Below are 24,458 nucleotides of genomic sequence, written 5' to 3'. Positions count from 1 at the left end.
ATTAAATTATTCATTACAATTTATTTTAAATTATTTCATTATAAACATTTACTAGTAATTTTGTAGTGTTGCAATATTATGAGTTCATGGAATAACGTGAGAAACTATCTTTTAAATAGCTAAACATTTACATGAATTTACATTTTCGAAATTGTGAAACAACTAAATGGATATGGAATTGAAAATGATTAATGAACCCTAAAATATACTAAGTTTCTTAAAATTACTTACATTTTATTTCACATCACACTTATTACGCCTAGAGATATTTTTCCGCACACGAACACAAACACTCCCGAACTTCACTTTTCGAATTCCCGGCCTCGACTTCCTCCTCTCCTCCTTCTTCTTCAGTTTTGATGTTCTTCTCCCGCCAGCTCATTGACCACGCCTCTGCCAAATATCTCTCCATCATAATTGGTGAGTAACAATTTTTTCATATCAGCATGGCTGTCCCTTACATTGTCGCACGGTTTTTACAAATAAGCATTTCCGCTGCTTAAGCAAGAATTTCCTGTTTGTTCACCATCGGGCGTCTAGGCGGATGTGCGTATCCAGTTACATCCGGAGGATGTTTGTATCGAATTGTAATACAAGACTTCCTTTCCAGCAACTATCTGTACATTGATTCTATGAATTTTATTTTACTAATAATTACGTATGTCTTACATACCAATAACGTTATAATACAATGTTGTCTGTTAATAGCGTTTTTCGAATAATAAATTTAAGATAGAGAATGGTTTTAAAAATTAATTATCCCACCTCTTAAAAACTCAGCTTATAACAGAATAAAGATCTTAACCATAACTAATAAGGCTAGTGTACACTGCATATATATCACATAACAGGATTTGCTTAGGATGGAATGAAGGACAACCCTTTGAGGGGACATGTACCATTATCAAAACTCGAAGTTTTTTATGCAGGAATGAAGTTTATAGTCTATAGTCCTATTCGAGTTTGAGACAATATAACTACAATTAAATATAGCCTACAATCATAAAAAAGCTAAATGTAATTTTTCTAACCTCATGACTCAGCCCAACCCCATGGATGCACTGTCACCTAATCTTTTTTTACATATCACGTTACACCTCGATTCGTTCTCGTGTTATCCAAAATAAGATAAAAGAGTAGTTTAACAACTTTTTAAGCTATAGCAAAATATTGAAACTTTTACCTGACCCCTGAGTTTGGGGCTAATGGTCCACCACTATAAATTGTAGAACCTGTTCAGTTTAGAAAAAAACAATCTCCCACCATATATCTATCAGTTTGTTGTCTTGAGTTCTAAATTTTAATATTTGATTAATCTTTGTACGATTCTGTTGTTTATCTTCCTATTTAGATCTTATTTAGAACCGATAATTTCCTTTGTTTGAAACTAATGGGAACACAAATCATACAAATGTGTGAATCTATACAATATCTATGTTAATTGTACTAGAGAAATGATTTCTTGAACTTGATTTGATTTTTAGTTATTATTTAATAAACATGTTATATGACATAATGTTTTCTATGAATTAGTTCTCAATTATGCTTCGGATATTGAGCTAACGCATTTATCGATAAATTTTAACAGTAAATTGTACGTTTATTTCTCCTAACCACTAATTACGTATCTAAACACAATTTTACTTTTATTACAGATTACAGTCATTAAACGTCGGATGTTTAGTTCTCAATAGCAGTAATTAAAAACTGTATTGAAATAAATTTATTCATACTAGGTTAGTAAATGCAGTAGCATTAGAGTAATATTACACTAATCTCTACATTTAAAAAAAATGCTTTTAAAATATTAGATTTAATATTTAGATTAGATTAAGTATAAATTGTTAGTTAAGGATTGTAAGTACTTTCGTTCTATGACAGCAAAAATATATTGTTTTTATACACTGAAAAAGAACCAAATTTTACTTTATTTCGTGGTTTGTTTGCTCAATCAGAACTATATATTCTCGTTTCAAAGTATAAATACTTGAAGATGTGCAATGCTTATTCTATAAAAAATATGTAATAACTACCAGTATATCCAAATATAAAATAATACAAGTTCAGTGGATGTGGTAGTAGTTTGTAAAAGTAGGACGTCTTTGCAAGTCAAACAGACTTTGAAAACAGGCCTCGCTGAGTCTTAAATTACGTCGGCACAAGTTCAAGTTGCTGTTTTCTAGCAAAACAATTTCAAGCTACATTTCCCGTCTGCTCTACTTTTATAGTTAGAAAACGTAACTACTGTGTGTGTATTTATCTTTTTAAGATGCACGCCATACGGCAGTATTAAAGTTTATATTTCGAAGCTCATATTTATTTGCATTATTTAGCATGTGAAGTGCAGAAACAGACATTGTTTTAAGGGGAGCGGGAAGGCCCTATACCGACCATGTTAAATTCTACAAATTTAGGTACACTTTTCTCAGGAACCATTAAATTTATAGGCCTACAATGTTGTGTGTGTATTGTTATGATATTTATATAACTACAGAAGCACAATGGTAAAAATTAAAAAAAAAAAATTAATAGATAATTTAGATTTTTTTAAGTTATTTAAAATTTCTAGTTTTTTTAGAAAAAATACTTTTTTTGAAGCTAGTGTGTTGTGGAAAAAAAATTGGTTGCCATAACTCCATTGGTTTTTGAGGAAAATGTATCTTTATTTAAAAAAACACAGTTTTCGGGTAACGACGGTTATATTTAAAACTAGGTACCTACTGTACTTACTTTAGCTAGCTGAGAACATCCCAGCACCATAGGCAGGGCCATCAGCATGCTCCTGACCCTCCTCTAGAACCAGTCTTCTCTTTTTTCTAGCTGTTCTGGCTTCCTTGGTCATTAGTTGTGCAGCTTTTCGGCTTTCTTGAGTCGCAAAAACATCAAAACCACGAAGCGCGAGCACTGAGTTTTTACTCAAAGTTAGGCCTAATTCATTGTAGATATCCAACTTACTGGCAATCCATCATTGAAACTTAGCACTGCATCCAGCACACCTAACTTCAAAGTGTTCAGTCTCACAAACACATTTTTGGGGACTTTATTCCACACTACGTTATTAAAACTTTCGTTAGGATTTTGAGTTTTTTTGGTGAAGGCACTTTTTTAGAAGTTCGGGGTTTGCTAAATCCTTATAAATTTGTTTAATTGTGGCCATTATGTCACTTGGTAAAAAGTGCTTATGTTTGTAGGGCTGATTTAGAGCTAAACCATTGTTATAACCGCACAATGAATTATAACCGCAGGAGTAAAATTTCATGCCAAAAGCGCCGGTAGTTACTTTGTAAATCTTCGAAAAAATATTTCGTAAATAATCCTGCAACAAAAAGTGTTATATTTTCTGAAACTGTACAAGTCTGAGTAACAAAAAATGAAAAAAACAGAAAACTAAAAAAAATTCAATTTTTTTCCTTCCCGCTCCCCAGCACAAATAAAAAGTTTCCCTTAAAGGAAGAGAACTTAATTAAATTGTGCCTACTTAGTAAACAGAACTGAAAAATCAGAGAAAAATGATTATTTTATTTATTTCTTGTAAGTATAGTACGTCGTAATGTTTACTCTATTAGTCTTATATTCCAATTAAACAGACTTTATATACTTAAATTCGAGAACTGCTGTACTGATTTGGCAAAATTTTTGTTTTGAAATGTTTTTTGAAATCAAAGGAAGGTTTAAAAGGTGAGAAAAGTGATGATACGTAATTCAAAGTTACCTTAATTACCTAGTTAACTAGTTACGCTAAACAGCTGTTGAAACTTTTGCTGATGTTCACCAAATCGTCAGAAAAAATTTTTAACATTTAAATTTTGAAAACATTGAATAATTATAAAGTACTTGATCAGTAGTTTACAGTGACGAATAAACGGTGAAATGAATTGCGAACAATATTTAAACCGCGTTCTAAAACCCAACTTGATGAAAAAAAAACTGTGAATGTTTTACATAGCGTTATCAAAACTAATTGTACCCCTTAACAATATCACTGTATTTAAGGAAGAGAAACACTCTTTCCCTCATATCAGAAGCAGAATACAAGCAACGGAAGTAGATGCATTTTGACTAACTTAGCCTTTTAAGCATACCTATGCACATATTTTCTTGATCGGGGTAAAAGTCAATATTACTTATAGCACCAAAAACTTGCAGACCGCAAATAAACGCTTTTAAATCTGTTTTTTTAAAAAAAACTATAAAAACTCAACCGTGGAACCGTAGGTAAATTAGAGCGTAAATAAATTTAATAAGTCGTATCTACTATTCTGGACCGCAGTAACTGTTTAGTCGTACGTGGGTTATATAATGTACTTTTTTAGGGAGGCGAAAAATAAACTGTCACTTTAGCACTTCAAAAGTCTTAAACAGAAAGTAAATAAAAAAGCCGAAATTAGACGCTTTTTAATGAAAGTTGGTTTATGTCGTTATACATGTTCTTGGTCGAGACACAAATAAACTTAACTGTGGCACTTGAATCACCTTATATTGAAAACTAATAAAAAAAGACAGAGTTGATACTTTTTGACCAAAGTAGGTTTTTGAGGCTAATATGTATACATTTATTCATACAACAAAACCTAAAATATAACTAATCAATATATTATTTATGTTTTGAATCTCACAACCCTAGATACTGAAATAATACGTTCCTGACGTATCTACAAAAATTGTATGCCTCTAATGCCATTATGATGTAAGCATCATAAAAAATAAATATATGTATTTGATATTTTGGCTATAATCATACATGTTTTCACTAAGAAATTTATGGCGTTTCATTTTGAACATTGCATGTGAAGCAGCGGGTAACTGCTAGTTCTCCATATATTTATGTATATATTAATAGCAGTTTTTCCTTGAGCCCGATTAAAAATTCACATACATGTTGTTCCAAATGCTAATTACTCTTCGATCATGGAGTGATCAATTATATTTGACGGCAGTAACATTTCCTAACACCTTCCCTGCTGGTGTACAATAGTGAAATCGACTACTCCTAATCTGGCTCTACGCCTTAATGCGTCTGCCGCAGTCAACGTGTTAAAGAGCTATTACCTGTAATTAAGAAATGAACCCAGCCCTACAGTGATTGACCACCTTAATGGTTCAACTTCTTAAATTGAGTCATTAGTTTGAGTAGAACTTGGTAATAAATGGATTGTAATCAATCAATCTAAAACTCAATAAAAATGTTTAATTTCTCTAATTAGTAAGAGTTATTAAAACTATAGTCCAACAATAAAAGTTCATTAAGCTATTCCGTCATTGTTACTTATAGGAAGTGGATCATTAACTACTTTTAATTTATTGGTTTCTTAAGCGAGTTATTACTCATTTAAACTGTTAAATTATTTATTTACTAGCTGTTACCGTAGCTATTACCCACTGATTAGCATAACATTTAAAAAATAAAGTCCGTAGCCTACTTAGTCAAAGTACTTATGGTGATATGGTGATAATGGTCTCCTGTGATATTTTACAAACGTAGATAGGCATAGGATCAGGTGAATATTATTTCAGCATTTATGGTTCAAAAGGTTCAAACAAAATGTCTAGGGACTAACTCTTATATCAAGTTGTGCGCGTACAGGAGAATTCTGGTTCAAATTTTATATATATATATATATATCTTATATATATAAAAATCTTGAGTCACGATGTATGTTGCCAATAAACTCCAAAACGACTGAACCAATTTCAATCAAATTTCACATGTATCCGTAATTTAGTCTAACTTAGAAGATAGGATAGTTATTATCTGAATTATTCGCTTATGTCGTGAATATAAACGAATAAAATGAAGAAAAGTTTTCAAAGCGCCTGCACATTATAACCTGCAATTACGAGATAGATACGTATATTAAACAGTGAAACACTATTTGAAGGCGCTAAGTTATGATGTATAATTGTCTAAACTAAATATTTGGTTGAACTTACAGGTTGAGTGGTAGACCACTTTGTAATAAAATACATTATGCATGTACAATACATTTTTGACATATTTTCTTGATCGTGACATCAAGGTAAAATCTACATCGGGGTTGGAAATATAATTTACTTCAACCAGAAATGCTCATACGCGGGCAAAACTTACGAAAAGCGTGCGAAGCCGCGGGAAACAGCTAGTATATATATATATATATATATATATATATATATATATATATATATATATATATATATATATATATATATATATATATATACGGTGCTACTGCTGAGTTTGCTTTGTTGCACCGATAAAAAATTTACATGTTCTTAAAATCCTTCTTTGGTTAAAACATGTGCCATTGTTGAGTTTGACTCGTTATCCAGATGAATGAAATCTCATAGGCTATCTTTGATTTTGTTATCTACATTACACTACTAATTAAACACATATTATAAAATTAAAATGCAAAAAAATTAGTCCCCTTGACTTTCTTAATCAGAAATATCAAAAAATGTTTATAAGTGACAACAGCTGAATAGCGTCAGTTAAGTTTTTATTATAATATATAAAAACACCATCAATAAAATATTGGTTAAATCAGTGAAACATAAAGTTGTCCACCCATAACTTACTAATTACACGATATAGTTCATTACATTTAACAAGCTGTTTCATTTCATATTTCGTAAATTTAGAAACTAATATTGGAATTTGAGTTTCCCTTACGTTAGAGATCAGAGGGCCTAATTCTGGGGGATATTCTAAATACTCCAAAATATGTCTCAAACTACGTTTGTAAACACAATTGTAAACCATTACATCCTTAAGAAATAAGTTATATTATTGGTTAGTTAGTGAATGTTATAGCCAAACAGTTGGTATTGAATTAGTTAGAGAATGGAGAATAACTGACAGAGAAACACAGGTGATTCAGCAATCAGCTGATTAAACTAAAAAAAATCTGATTAATATTGCAAGTTTTGAAACCAATGGGTAGACATCTATAATAGTGGACTGTATTTCAAATATACAAAATACACATTTAGATGGTAAGGTTTCTTATGTACATAAAATAATACTTGTTATTACCTAACATCGGTTTTAAAAATCTCAAGAAAATCTTTTTGATAATATAGAAGGCAGATATTCCATTTAACTTTTAAAAATATAAGTCTGACTCGAAAAAATATATAAATTCTATTAACGCTTATTTGTTAAGTTCAGATGACTGATAGATGATGCGACATAAAGTTGACTAAGAGTAGTAAACGCGAGGTAGATGTTATTAATTTGATATAACTATTTTTTATTGTTTTTTGAACCAACGTAGAGCAGTAATTGAAGTTTAAAATGCACTGGTTCAAAAGAGTATACACATCTGAAAAAGCTAATAAATAAACGACTTAACAACACTATCACGATAAGCTTCACCATTTCTCATACTCAACTTACTCAGTACATAACCACTCAATATCGAACGAACTTCAGTGAAGATTGACATTTTGACATACGAACGTTCAGGTAAACATTTCAGAGTGTACTGTACCTGCAGTGCTGTTAGGTAAACACTGTATCGATTGTGTTGTTTGTTCATCAATTTAGCTCAGGGCAAACCGATGAGCGAGGTACTAATTGTTAACTGCAAATTACTCCTGCACAAGTTCAACACTATCTGTCTATCGGGTGAAAACATCGTGTCTAGTAGCGAAGTAATTAGTAATGTTTCTGTTGGCTTTTATTCTCATAATTAGTCACTTGTGTCACCGTGATAATCAACTTTAGTAAATCGAAACAGTCACTATGTTTCTTTAAAGTTCAATTCCACTTTAAATTTACATTAGAGGATACATTTAATACATAAATAAAATGTCACACTTATTACATAAAAGCAAGTTCTGTACTATTAAATTACAAAATATCGGCAAATCAAAAAATCTCAATTTATTGATAAAATCATAATACGAGTGTTACATGCATCGTACTCACCAGGATTGATTATTTTCCTTTTTAAGAATTCATTAATTTAGTAGCTTAGTGGATAAGGTCAATATTGGCGGTTGTCTGTGCCAATAGAGGAACTGTCAGCAAATGTCGGTCAACACCTCCGGCTGTTTAACCCACTTGCTGACTGCCTGTCCTCCGGCAGCTGTGTGATTGATAATGTGGAATTACTTATGTCTAGTAGCTAGGGGTTGTCTGTGCCAATAGAGGAACTGTCAGCAAATATCGGTCAACACTTCCGGCTGTTTGAACGACTTGCTGACTGCCTGTCCTCCGGCAGCTGTGTGATTGATAATGTGGAATTACTTATGTCTAGTAGCTAGGGGTTGTCTGTGCCAATAGAGTAACTGTCAGCAAATGTCGGTCAACACTTCCGGCTGTTTAACCCACTTGCTGACTGCCTGTCCTGCGGCAGCTGTGTGATTGATAATGTGGAATTACTTATGTCTAGTAGCTAGGGGTTGTCTGTGCCAATAGAGGAACTGTCAGCAAATATCGGTCAACACTTCCGGCTGTTTGAACGACTTGCTGACTGCCTGTCCTGCGGCAGCTGTGTGATTGATAATGTGGAATTACTTATGTCTAGCAACTGGGGATTGCTTATGACGTTATTGTTATGTTTCAAAAGTGTACTTATGGGGCTTGATTTACAAATATTTTTGAATAATTAAATTCCAGTAGTATAAAATTATTTTATTATAAGATCTTGTTTGTGTTCGAAAGTTTTCTAAATACATCGTGACGTAACTGTTTACAGCTGTTGTTCCTTGGCTAAGAAACTAACTGCTATAGTGAAGGACGAAGAATTTTTCTGGATATTTGCCATCACTCGGTGATACAGAAAATCTGTAACACTACCTTTCAAGTTCTTCAATCTGATATCTTCATTAGGTGCGTAACTAGCGTAATACAATATAGGTAAAAAAGTCATACCAGAGTGTTGTTACGCATAAGCCAGGAGCTACAACATGCAAGATGCGTGTCAACTCCATACACACTATTTCTAAAACATGTGAAAGTTAAAAAGGAAAGTAAAGATGTCTTATTTTACTAGGCGAAGTTAAGCCTAAGAAGCCCTATTTAACACTTAACCTGGGGACCAACGGCTTAAAGGTGACTTTCGAACCAATACCAATGGCCGGGCAGGTGGGCTGCTTGCAAGGACAGGATCGCTTAGAGATCACCCATCCAAGCAGCAGCCACGCTCAATGTTGCTTAATCTGGTTATTTTACGATGACCGTTGTAACGAAACTAAACAAACATTGTTAAAACTAAACCATTAAAGATTACAGGCCACAATAGATCTGCATTGAATAACTTATGTTTCATAATGGATACAGTTTTATAGAACCCTCAAAACGTCAGCTTATGTTTTTCTTTTCCCTTACAAAAGTTTCAAGATTGGTTCTAATATCAAATCAACCCTTCACCTATGCTAAGCTATGTGTAGAAAACTCAGTTGATTCCCCGTGCTTAGAGATCGTTTCAGTAACATCAAAGTGCACTCATTTTTCACCAGATGGAACAATGAGAATGCCAATTCAGATGGATTACACTACATTTTATACTGTGCAAACTTAGGTATCTCTGGTGTCGAAAGAATGGAAATTTTTCGTCATGAGATTTTTCATCGTCTATAACTTTTCTATCTCTTTAAGTGAGCATGGCTTCAGACTCCAGGATTTAAGTCTATAACGGCGTAATATTCCAGAAGCCGTATTAAGAGAAGGTAAACTGGAGCTGAACTCAACATTTCGGTTCTCAGGCACTTTTGTTACTGACTCTCACCTATACTTATTATAATGGCAAAATATACTTATTATCAATAACTTAGTAGTACAGTAATTACATATTAATTTCAAAAATATACTCAAACTTGACTTGATTAGTCCCTCTATCTTCAATGCAGAAGAGTTGGAAAGTAGGGGTGCTGTTTTTTTACTGGCATAATTATTACTGCTTTTATACATCAGCCGTGACAATGATTGTTTTGAAGACAATACAATCATTGTCTATCCAATAATCTAATGGAGCCTTTTTATCTGTTTGTTCAATAATGTGTTTTGTAGCAATAAGGGCTAGGGCTGGTTTTCTCTTCCTGTCCAGTGAAACTAATTCCAATTAATCCTTATTTGGATATTAAAAACTCAAGTTTGTGGTAAAATGAAAATTAAGTTAATTAAAATGGTAATGAAGTCCTTTAGAATGCCTCATGTATTTTTAATAATAAGTCATTAGTCATGTATAACACCATAACAGAAATTTGGTTCATATTATTATCAATGCGTATTGCAACCAATTATTATAACAATAATTGGCAACGAGTAAAATATAAAATAAGTTCATATGCTGGAGCTTTTGCACAATTGTGTTTATTTATTTTTACCCCTGCATGTATGGTTGTAAAATGTTTTACTATTTGTAAAATTTACTGTAAAATGTTATGTGGTATTACTATTTTTTAAATACAGTTAAACATTATATTTTTAAATCGTGTTTTATATAAAGTATTAACGGATAAAATGAAATGTATGAGTAAATAATAAACTATATCTATTCCATTTAATGATGTATGCGATATCTCAGTGTTTCATGCTTTTACTTACAATGTCTATCATTGACATACAAGTAATAATAATACAAGAAATAATAAGATGTGTCCAATTGATGCTTCTGTCAAATTTTAAGTTTTGGTGGGTTATTTAGCCATGTTATGATTTTGGAAATGTAGCTTCTATGTAAAATTTGACATTCGAAGCAATAAATAATGTTTCCAAGTATTTAATTCTTTAAGCTTCTCATTTGTGCAGTCAACAATGAAAGCACACTTTAAACTTAGAACGCATCAAAGACTAAATTCGTAAAAAAATTTACATTTTAATTTGATCTATTTCTTATGTTTTAATGTAAAATCAGATGTTGGTAAATTGTGCTGCTAGTCACTTACAGTGTCAGTGATACGTGCTGTGATCTTTTCTCCCCGACACCTAGTAATGTTGAGTGGGAGTGAGTGGTTTTCACCCAAGTGAGTGAGAGTCACTTAAATGAAATTTTGATTGAAAACATATTGTTTAAATAAATAAAAATATTTCGTTTATTGCATGTTTCATGTTTTCAAAATTTTTCCATAATCTGCTGATGTTAGGAATTTGGTTTTTAGTTTAATCCTATTAATAAATCATATCTAATACGAAATATTTATTTTTTTTAACACAAACACGTTATTAGGGAGGCTATGAAAGTGATGTGTCTTTTCATTAACTATGCTTATTTAACTCATCTAGAGAAATATTGCAAATAATGGAAAGCCTATCAGTTCACATGTGACACACTATAATTTCATCGCTTCGATGAATCTCTACCCACCCCTCATCCAGTGCTTTGTTGGAGACAATCCACAGTTTGGGCGGACGCCAAGTGACAGATTACTGGCTATCTGCTGTGTGATGGCTTTATAACCGTGTTGTGTAGAACACGATGATTTGTGTCTAGTCATGTGTGTTAGTTTATAGGTCAGGTGTGGGAGAACGGTGATTGTTGTCGCAATTTTAACTATTCATCTATAAAATGTATCGTAGTTAGTTTACGTGTCGATTGCTATAGTATGTTATAAGCTACACATGGATATGTAAATTTATACAATACCATGAATCTTAGATTCCTTCTTTTCTTTTCGATTGTTCGTGACAAAATTCTCCATACACCAAGAGGAGCATAAAACTAATTGCAGCCTATGGTATATTTCTTTTATTTTATGCCATCTGTCTGTCTCTATGTGAGATAACTGGGACTTTGACAATCGCTAGGCAGCCTGGCCAGTACGAGGTGTCAAAAATGTCACCCTCTCCAGGCAGCGTTCAGAGCACAGGGTGCTCGCAAAACACAACCTCAGGTAGGTAGACTTTTATATACGAATATGGATATCATGTAAGCGGAAAAAATCAATTTTATGAGTGTATAATGCAATATTCTTAATATAAATAAAAATAATAGATTTAATATGCAGAAGCAAATATGTTTGACATGCCAATGTTTCACAATAACAGTAGTAAATCAATTATGTAAAAGGCAATACCACAATTCCTTAAATTCCAAAGGAATATTTTATCTTTCTATTGTTCTAAGATAATTTATTCTAGTGTTAATAAGTATTCTTCCTCAACATTATTTGTTACAATGTTAAGTTTCCAGCAGAAATTCCTAGCCACGTGTTTATACAAATAAATAAATCTACATTTAAAATATACAATTTTAATGTGAATCTACTAAATAAGAGTGGGAACGCCTATTTATACATTTCAACAAAATAGTTTTATGTTTTCACAAGTTTTAAGGTTAAACTTTGTTTATTACACCTTCAAAACTATTTTAAGTCACCATAACTCATCTCCGAAGGGAATATATTATTCACCATCCAGTTACATTTATTAGGTACATACAGCTTTTATAGTGTGTAGTTTTAATTAAGATAATGACTGGTATTCATGGAAACATAAAATATTATCTATACAATTTTATATATAAATAAAATTCGTCAGTATAATTTATAATCATTTGGGTGGTTTTGTAGATTGCATGTTCTAAAATAGGGTCTTGCTATTTATCTTAGTTTTAAAACTCAAATCTCATTTCTCTAATATTTGGCAAAGGTTGGCATAAGAAGATGGCTTTTCGCGTATTATATCGAGAATACTTTGTGATATAGTGCTTGATGTAACATATTATACATTCACTAATGTAATGACTTCAAGCATTAGTTTTCGTATTAAGTCAATCAACTGCTTCTTTATACAGTTAAGCAAAACTTGATATGAAAAACATGATATATCGGCTTATATGTTTCAGGATTTAGATTTTAAGCGTATGCTTTTTCGAGATATATCGTAACAAATCTTTAGTAAAATTTTGATTTTTATATCACAATTTAGTTATTATATTGAACCGAAAAATATTTTTTCCCCAATCGACAAAGAAGTGGCATTGAATAGATTTTTATGAACAATTTTAGTTTAAATTTTCATCTGCAAACAATACTATATGTATTATATTTCCCTCGCCTAGTAATAAAAATAGAATTGCTTAAAAATACCTAGATATGTAAATAAATTTTAACTATCTATAAAACAGTGGTTACAGCATCCAGAACTCTTGGTCACAGGGAGCGGGGATATAATGAAGTAGTGGAAGTTTGCTAAGATAATCTAAAAGCGATCAAACTGTGATAGAGAATGTTTGATCCGCTGGTACCAGCCGCAACCAGCTCTGCCTATCGCCCGCTCTGGGTAGTTTTGACTAGTTTGGCATGTGTCGGTTCTGGGGCCAACCTTCGATCTTAATTAACTTCTACTACCAAAATTGAACACAAGGTTTTGTCTCACAAATTTACTTATTTAGCGGTTTTAATATATGACAGATATTGAGTTCAATAGTAGACATTTTTTACCTTAAGGTTTGAATAGCATGATCATGTTTCATCTAACAACATGTGAAGTGGACGGTTTCTTGAATGCTACTATTTCATGGAACTATTACTAAATGCTTCAGTCTTGAATCCTTTCACTTCGGTAGACATGGGTAGCATATACACTCTAAACGTGTGGTATATTACCCTATGTTGTAAACATCCACCTGTTATCTCTGAGATCAGTGAACGAATTCATACTTCTGCACCCAATATCTTTATGTCTTCTATTTTTTTATGATGAATTTACTGAGCAATTTTCATATAAAATAGAGGTTCAGACGTAATAAGTGGGCAGTTTTTGTGTAAAGTAAAACATTATTAATTTATTATTATTGTATTTACACGTACTCAATATGTCTAAAACAGTTTGAGAAAAAATTAACAAGTAGTTTAGTAGATCTCATATACATTCCAAAAATACTTTTTGTTTTTTTCTAGGTTAATAAATGACCGATTTGTGAATTTAAAACAAGTTTAAACGACCGGTGTATTGAAACGAAATGGTAAAAACAAAATCAATATATTTTAAAGATAAATTTTTTACCAAGTTTGAACTTTTTTAGCATCACTGTAGACCTTGGTATTACAGTTCTTATGGCATTTACGTGTAATCAGTATCTCAAAAACCAATCGGGAGACAACGAAATTGCTCATTTAAAATGTTTTGTAAATCTTTCTTAGCTTTTTTTGTAATATTGAAACGAAATAGCGTACCAAGGTTGCTAATGAACACAGCTGATATATTTATGGCACTTTTATATCAAATTTTTGCTTGCTTGGGATTTTTTTTGGGACAGTTATCGTTTACACAATCTCCGTTATACGTATATATAATAGAGTATGTAAACATATTTTCCAACATTCAGCCAAATGTAATCGAACTCAGTGTTGCCTATAGAAATGAAGCTTCATATAAATTCAAAAGTTTAATCAAGTCTATAATTTAGTTTGTTTTTAATACATCGTGCGGACAGATAGACAGATAAACAAACAAACAAAAATGACACGTTTTAGCCTCTTGAGTGATATACTTCACCAATTTTTAGTCAAATAAATAATCTTTATCTAACCATATAAGTACAGACCAACTATTCAACCGAAAGTGTCTACTATCAGCCTATTCATCTCATTGGTGATAAAAATATTATTGTTGTGTAAGCTGTAAAAATATGTTCTGAGAAAATATTTTCCTTTTATAATTTTACCCATTTAATACCCTCTGATTTAGATATTAAACAAAATATTTGGTTGGAGTGGTGATAAATTTATTTCTTATGGAAAAGCTGTGTACTTCTAGAGTTTTCTTGAAAGCCAACATATAATTTTTGCTGTCTTGTCAATACTTTCTTTTTTATATTATTTACCGAGCACTGTTTATTAACGTTTAACTATTATTTTACTCCTCTTGAACATACATAACTACATTTTAAAACACGAAACACATTGAAATAAAAAAAACAAGTTTGGATGGATTTATTTGTCATTTATTTCCACTAAACATCAATAAATTGCTTACTAAGTTGCGGTCAGTTTTCAAGAAGTATCCGAAAAAATGTGGCATGTTTTTATAAACGCAGTTTCATATTGTGGATTATTCCAATGCAGATAAACATCAATCCAATGACAGTCAATTGATTTTAGAATCGCCTCCCCTACTGTTATTGTTCGTGATATTTTGGTTTACTACACTACACTCTGATGGCTGGAATATTTAAAGTTGCTTTTGACCGGAACAAATAAATACAGCATTTATGAATTGGCCAATCACATGTTTTTATGAGTTATGTTTCTTCTTATATTGTCCTACAAAATAAAAACACACATGTAAGTTTTGAAAATTCAAGTCTCGAACCCTAAAACATTGATGTCCTACCCCACGACATGCCAGAAAATGTTAGGATAAATAAATATTATATAAATAAACACAGAACATAAATGTACGCATTGTTACTAAATCTGTAATTACATCGTTTATAAGGAAGTGTTATTAAATAGATAAAAATATAAATAAGCACGTACAAAATCTCTTTTGTCCCCACAACCCTTGAAGTATTCATATGGAACCTAAACACTACAAAACGATTTTTTCAGTGATTTGTGATCGACCTTTTTGAGTTGCATTTTAATATATGATAAGTTTTATATCAAGGGATGTTTTAGTTCGTCACCTTCATTACAGGAATGAGCTCCCACAGCCACATTGATGACGTTCGAAAACAGAAAAATATCGCTTAAAGAACATTGTATAGGTATCGATGTTTGTCATCGTTTTGAACATTTTTTGAAAGATTACTGATTTTTTTTGTGCTAGAAATTTTGATTCCTTAAGTGGTAATGACTTGCTCCAGTGTGTTAAACCTCTGGTCGACACAAATCTAAACAATGTATGGCAGTAATAACATTGTGGTAATGACCAAAAGAAGTGAAATCAGTCACATAAAAACTGAAGTGGGGAAAAAAAGGAAACTTTACTAGAGTAAAAGAAGCGTTTTGTCAGTTTCACCCCTTTTCATTGTTGGCACGTACGAACCCAGGTGTACCAATCTTACTGAATTTGAGGTAAAAATTTATTGCGCCACAACTTTAAGAGTAGCATTGATTTTAGAGTGACTCTATTTGCACTTTGCAGGTAATCTGCAAACAAACAGCTACATGATTAAATAGCACGATATTTATATGCCAGTATAGCTTTTACATAAGAATCTATAAATAACTAGAGAATTATAACGTACCATAGTATTTCCAGATATTACGTTACCAATATTCTCTTTCCTGTTATTGTTCTTTAAATTTTTGTAACGCCTACGCTTCCAAGAAGCAATTTAGGCAAACTTACATCCATAAACACTTTTAAAAATTACAGATATTTTAGACATACATCAAATAACTGCATTTTCGTGACTTTAGGGTTCACATGTTTACTACAAAAAAAGGTGACTAAACCTTATTAAATTTTTTTTCAAATAGCAAAACAAAGTATAATATGTCTCAGCAAAGAACAGCATATCATAATCGGTTGTGATGAATCAGGTATATTGTCCACCCGTGCTTTTAAAATTCGGTATTTTTGGTACCAGCGCACTATTTTTCACTAAACCAATTCAACTAACTAATTCATAACACCTTCCTGTGATTTTAGACTCAACAGGTGGCTATGAATTACTTTGGTTTTTATTAAAAGGGTTTCTATAGGCATTTAAATTAGAATAAGATTGAATCTGAATATATTGAAATGTTTTTATTTCAATTCTTAACAACAAAATATAAATACAATAAGGTATGTGCTGTATATATATAAACTTAAAAATAAAACTACGGGTTAACTTAGTCCGAATCCTTTAATGTTTACTACTGTTACATTTATTTAAAAAAGCATTATACGTATAAATGATACAAGATACAAACATGAATATTCTCCTTTAAAATTTAAATACGGAATGACTAAAATTAATTTAAGGAATTTACTCACCACACAGACAGTTTTGTGTGCAAAAGTATTCATTTACTAATTATACCTATTACTTTTTTAAACTTCATTAAAACAAGTTTCGTTTTTTATACCTAAAATTAATAAACTTTAAGATTATGTAGATTAGTTTATTAATTGTAAACATATCTTTAATATTAAAAATTAATTTGAAATAGTTACAACTATGGCCAAGTCGAAGTTACCAGTATTTTGCAAAGTTTTTAAACAATCTTTGAAAAAAGGTAATAAATACATGTTGATTAGTTCGAATGAAGAAACTGCATCAATTATAAAGATCTAAAATTATGAAACAAAAAGTAGACAAACATATTGGAGAGAGAATATATTATAAAATGAAAAGGAATTAGTGTTGATTGTACGGAGATTGCATTAGCATATCTGCAGGAGCAGCACCGATAAGCTACAGCTACTCATTGAAGTAAAGTACTAAGTAAGGATACTTCAGCAGCCAGTCCAGTAAGGATTCCACTTTAACATCAAGGATATTACATCACACAAAAGAGATGTATTATCCAACATCAAAGTATAGTAATAAAGTAATTGAAGCTTATGGCGGTTGCATTATAGCTACTTAATTAGTAGTTAAGAATAAAGTAAGCAAAGATCTAAACCATTTCTCCTCGTTCACGACGAATAGGTAAATTCTGCCCTTGTTGCAAATCTATAGCTATAATATTCTAGGCCCTTAGGCTCTAATTCGGTTGGGCTGCTTTAATAACTAATCACGATTGGGTGGTCTCATTTACCACTGCGATGTATCTATCAAGTTTATATTTGAAATTCAGGAACTTATATAAATGCATTGTTTTTGTAATAATCAACTATATCACAAATAACCCAATGCCTGGTCTGAACAATAAATAAGATAAACTAGACAAGTACGCATGACACAGTATTAGTAATAATAAGACTATCCGAATATTTTTAAAATTGTATAAGTCCATCTTAAAGACAGTAAAAAAATATTCTAAATCAGACGTTTTTATCGAAAATATATTCTTTTGCTGTTCAGTGTAAGTATTTCGACTGTACTGAAAGTTTAAAACAAGAAAGGCGCTGATTCCAATACAATATTCATCCAATCATTAACCGATTGTTGCATCAGGAAGCATCATAACATTTCCTTAATTGGCTGAGCGTTAGCGAAGCCTAACACTCGAAAGGCTGAAACAATTACATTTCTCTATATATCAATCTGTCGCTCTGATCACACGATGTGTCGAAAATTACTGACATATAATGGACTTAAAATAAGCTTCATTTGTATATAAGAAACACTAAGTTTGATGATGGTATGCGTTACTCCATGCATTTTTACATTGGTCTGACAGGTAACCATGGGATAGAAATTCAAAAATAGTAGGATACATACAATTGTGAACAGGCTGAGCACAATCATACAAAATTTTAACGTGAGATAATTTTATTCATTGACTAAAACAACAAACAGTTGAGTTAAAACTCAATGTTAAAAGTCGGTAATATGATGTGATTTCAGTGCACTCTTGCGTAATAGCACTCCCTAGACCATCGAAACTACTTCAACATTGCTACGAAACCTAACATGATTAACAAACATGTGAATGTATCATGTGACAAGATATCTAGAAAAATATATTATCTGAAGCCTTTAAATTTTGCTTGAAACTTCATTTCTACATAAACAAGAATGAGTTTTATGTTGAAACATGTCTATCCGTGGAATTTGACTGAGCACCATAGATGTCTAATACTCAGTAGGCTGGCACAATTTACATTTTGTCTGCCTGGGGAATGAAACAATTTAATTTCTGTATGATTGCCTGTCTGTCTCCAGGCCGTCTCAATAATGAATAAGCTATGAACATAACAATTGCTGGCAATATCAGCAAAGCCTGTTACGCGACACGCGTTGTGGCTCCTTACAAAACCAATTCTTTTTATTTGCAAGTAAGAACATGTTTTATATTATAAATCCTTCTCACGCAATTTAACAAGCAGAGCATATCAGAACATGTTTGAATAAAAATAAGAATCGCCGAGATGGATCAAGGTGACAGTTTCATCGAGACAGAATCCAGAAGGGAGATAAAACCAGCGAGGAATGGGCTCAATTTCCAAACTGCGAGATCATTTCAGCTCAATGTGTTCTGGTTTTTTATGTCACACTATTTATATATGTTCAGAAATATAACAAATTGGGTTTTAAGTTTAAAAAATCCATAACGGAACACATTGTGCAAAAGTACTTTTGTTACTTAAATGTATCTAGAACTACAAATTTTAATGTTCAGTACTGTATAATCAAAGATAATACTATTTACATTTTATTTAATGTGACAGATATGTGCCTTTATGAAGATTATGTCTAGTATAACAATTCGCACAAGTTACTTTTTTACTTTCTCCCTATACAATCTCTGTGTTTAATAAACGCTTTCAGTATGAATAAATAATAAACATTATTAAATATTATGTTTTATTATGATCAGTTCTGTGACGTGAAATGACATTTGATTGGAACGGAAAGATCCAACAATTGAATCCGTTCCGGTGTAATATAAGCAATGTAAATAATTTTACTTTACATTAGTGACCGACGCACCCATTTAGGGGTTTATGGGAGTTATTTCTTTTTTCCCTGAGCTCTCATACGGAGACCCCTAAATATAATAAAAGGGCAAACGCTATTGGTCGACGACAAATCTATGCTATATCAGTCGTATACTCTTCAAACAGCAAAGCTATACTTGCCATAACCTTAGATTATATTAGTTACACATATTATTATGTAACTAATATAGTTAACTCAATATCTCTTAAAAACGAATCTCCTTTATCCGTATGTAAACATTTCCGACGATTCCATTCTTGTTATATTTATTGTCATTTGTATATAAATGGCCAACTTACTTGTCGATCAGGCTTAGTTACTAGGAAATCTCTCAATATGTCACAGAGTAACATAACGTTTACAGAGGGAATGTAAACTAATGCGGGCTTCAAAGAACATGAATGAGTGTTGCCGTTTGCAATGTTCAGTGCAAAATAAAATTTGATCTCATTCCAGCAACACAACGTGGGCTTTAATCTGTTTGTTAACTGAATATTTCTACGTGTCACATTTTTGTTGGAAATCTGTTATTAGATCTTCAAATATGTTAAATGAAGACCTAATATTTTACTATTCCAAGTATAATCTGCTTACTTATAAATGTAGCTCCTTTAAGGTTAAAAAAGGTTAAAAAAACACAATTTAAAAAATGACACGAAATTATCACAGTTTCTGACATAAATAGCGTAGAGAGATCCGTAAGTTTTACAACATCCTTTATATATTTTTTTATTAGTTCATCTGCACCTAATTATCAAGTGTAATAATTATTAATTAATTATATTCGTTAGGTAGATAGACAGGAGAATACTTTCTCAATTCACTTTTAAACTGTTTCTTAACTAGCAGTTCATTAATTTGCACTTAAAATAGCAATCCTTGTACTTGATAGATATTCCAGTTTTAATTCCCAAAAGATTACACAACCACTTGTCTTCTAAGATTTCCTCAAGAAAAGGTTTTCTTTTTTTTCAAATAAAATAAATGAAATAAAAGTTAACTTCTTGTTTTAAAAATAATATATTTTCTTCCATAAATATTTAATAAATAAATGTTGAATTGTGTATGTAGCAAATGCTACATATAACCCCAAATAATATGTCCTTACTAGTTTATATTTCTCTATGAAAACGATTTTGGGCACAGTAATGGTTTTATGTTACTATAATAGTAGGGTTTGTAGTCAAATACAAATCCACTATTAAACTTAAGTAATGAGTCATCGAAATAACCTCATTGGGAGGTAAAGGACCGTAAAAATTTATATTTATTACAAGAATTTATTGAATGGAATCTGAAGTTGACAGGAATGAATGTTGTCGAGTCAAACGAGAAGGAGGACATGGTTGATAAGGACGCAAACTCTTTAAGACGAAACTAGAAGATTCCTGTCGCTGTACAGATTGTTCCTGTTTCATTGCTGTCACTCACTTTCGTACCATTGATTAGTTTAGTATTATAAGATGATTCTATTCATTGTATCTCCCTTTCTTGTATTTGTAGTCGCTGGAAAATCCTACATGGGTGTGATGTTGTATTGACAATCTGCATGGCATGAATACATAAAAACATTGTTTATAAAACTAATAGTAAGCGATATATGGATAACACAAATACAGAAGTGGGCATAAAATCCGGCTGAACTTCTATCTAGTAAGCTGCAAGTACGGACGTAGTAGAGTAAGAGAAGGAAGGTTGCTCCACAGGACTAATCCAAGTCCCAATAAGTTCCAAAAAGCTACATTGCTTACGTAACTTATTCGTCTAACCGATAATTCAAACAACCGACCCGAACTTATTATCTGTCATTCCAAGCATTACTGTCAGGTTTCCACATCACTGCAAATAGGTTCAAACTTTTCATTTATCTTGGAATTTGAACAACAGTTCTATTTATTGTTCTATTAATTTGATTATTCTTACCACATTGAACCGTCATTGAAGCCTATCACACATTACACTTAAAAATCTCTTCTTCTCTGCCGAGGGATTTAAAAGTGCATTTTCTTTACATGCATATATTCCTTATAAATACATCATTTCTACCCATCAAATCAAACTGCAGGACATCTAGAGAATGAGCTATATATAGGCTTGAAATTTAACAAGCAACTTTAGCAAAGCCTGGTACTAGACACGTGGTGTGGTGTACTCCTACATTATTTATTAAAGAACCATAAAAGTATCTTAAAGGTTATCCCACAGTAATTTCTTTTATACAGTTCCATTTAATAGTTTATAAATGTTATAATTACTATGAATTATAAAATATTAATCTCTCATTTAACTGGTATTTTAAATCTTGCAATAATTTACCACACAATACTGTCACATGAAATTGTATTTACGAGTAGTACTAGAAGAAAATCTGAATAAAATATCTCATAACTTCATCATACTTAACTGATATTATATTCTAATTTTCAGATTTCTTTATCGATAGTGTTAGAAAAATTAAAACATTTCTATGCTCTACTTCAATTAATCTTTAAGTTCTATATGATGTATCCCAATACTATTTTTTAAGCTTTTACTTGAGTGAAGACATTGTTTGTTGGCTTAGCATTAGTGAAGTTTATTAATCGAGGAGCTAGTAAAATTTCATTTATCCACACAATATCTAGAATTACTTGAAATTTATTTCTTGAAGACTTGAAATTTTCCCCGTTTCAGTTCTTTATAAGCATTATCGAGTTAGATGATGCGCATATTAGTCTACGTGATTTGTCTACGTAAAGCAATAAATAAGTTATTAACAAACCTGTTACGGTCATATGACAATCTAATGTGTGACATATTAACACATATACACTAACTATGCGCAAGATATGTCGAGAATTACATGGCTTGCACAATTCCTCTTCTTGTCTGTCAGGAGAAATTTTATTATTTATTTTCTTGAGATATTGCATACAACCACCTACTTTGGCGTACTCCTGCCTTTTAAATATATATATATATATATATAATTAATTTGGAAATGTATCGTTATTTTTTTATAAAGGCTATATAATCTGATTATATGAATAAAAGTGTCAAGCCTAAAATGAGGATAACACGATTATAAATGATATGATGTCATGGTGTTGACGTCATCTGCATTTAAATGAAACATTTCATAAATTAAATTCATTTCTGCCACGTTTAAAAATCCGCCTGCCCCACTTCTTACTTGATGCCATCAGCAAAACAACACAATTACAACGAGACTCTCTTTGTGGAAGTGAAATTAATTGAATAATTGTTAAAATATGCTTTTATTCAATATCATTAACATTACACCAAGGCTGTGCCAGAACACTTATTGTACTCCAAAGTTCATTGCACTAATTTCTTCATTTTTGTCCATTTCACTCTGTCTACGATAAATTTTATTGATTCAATGCATTTAAGTGAATAATAAATATTCTAGCTTTATAATTAATTTCATCTCTATTCCACAGTAGAAGATTTAATAGCAAAACATTACCCAATTACTAAGGTATTTAACATATCAGATATTCCTATCATAATATATCACGTGAAATACACAGAGGAATCATTCAAGCCGCTGTTTTATAATTAAGTACCAGAGGAAACCCCTGCGTTCTTCACAGACAAACCCATCGTAGCTGTGATCGCTTACCTCTCCCATGTTGAGCGTTGCCATGTTTGTTACAAAATTTGGTACAGATTTTTCGGTTGGTAGCATAGATATCTGGAGGAGATTGTAGTTTGTGGCATTAACACACATCTGCCAGTAGAGTCTAGTGACCATGATGGCTAGACAGTTAATATGCCGTAACGAGGTTTCATACATAGGTGCCAGTAGGATTATGTGAGATAATATTATTACTATTTCCTGTGAATATAAGAGCACATAACAATATAATTCGTTCCATAAATACTTACTTAAATAAAAATATCAATAGAATTTGAAAGTTTAATTTACTTTAGTGTTTAATATAGTTCTTAAAATTATTATATAACTTTGAATACTAAGTAGTAACAGCGTTATTTGTTAATATAAGTTCTGTAAGGGCGGGGGCGAAGAACCCCCGAGAGATTTTGATAATTTTCAATTTTAATATCAATTCTAGTTTCTGTAATATTATTTTAATTCGCAGATTTCTGTAGGAAATAAAACTCTATTAAAACGTGTAATCCCTAATAAATATGAGATTAATTAAAACGGTTTTAATGTAACAAAATATTATATATTTGCAGAAAACAGAGCTTGTAATCCACATGTGTTGTCGCATTTACATTTATTTACATGATCGTTCTGCTCTGTCTGTAAATGTTTGTAATCAACATTAGCACTGACAGTAAGGATTAAATTTTTTTGCAATTATATGGTTACACATCACTGCTAAACCAACTAACATGTGATTTATGGTGTATTTTAAAAATAAATTGTTGAGTACTTAAAGAGAGTATTCAAACGAATAAAGGATTTTCAGTAAAAGTGTTTTAAATTTTGAGTTTGACAATACAATGAGATTTGGTTCTACACATAAAAATTAGCAAAAAAGTTCATATGAAGGTATGTCATAAAACCTTTAGTTTTTCGTCCATGTGTCTGTATGTATATTTATAAAAATTTATATAGGGCCTATCATTAGAACAAACTAAGATAAAGTTATGAAACTTGAGAATTGTATTAACCTTTCAAAATCCTATTCGCCGTTTAAAAAGGTGTATGTTTAATTTTTGTACTCAAATAACAAAAAAGTGTAGTTCTATGATAATGCATAAGATATGAACTATTTATTCATTTGTTTACCAATAACAACGGTACATTTTTCAAAGAAATCCGTCAACGCATATGCGTGCTCACTTTATAGGTATGCTTGCACAAGACAGGAGCACAACTGTTACCTCTAAAACTGGACATGTTTGGAGCTTCAGAGACATAATTTGGGTCTCTGGTTAACATATACGCCTATTTTCATATCTTTCCGAGCTAAAGTTGTGAAAACTCCCATCTTGGTCTCTATAGAT

This window comes from Homalodisca vitripennis, chromosome 5 (assembly GCF_021130785.1).
Source record: "Homalodisca vitripennis isolate AUS2020 chromosome 5, UT_GWSS_2.1, whole genome shotgun sequence".
Lineage (NCBI taxonomy): Eukaryota > Metazoa > Arthropoda > Insecta > Hemiptera > Cicadellidae > Homalodisca > Homalodisca vitripennis.
This window is presented reverse-complemented; position numbering follows the sequence as displayed.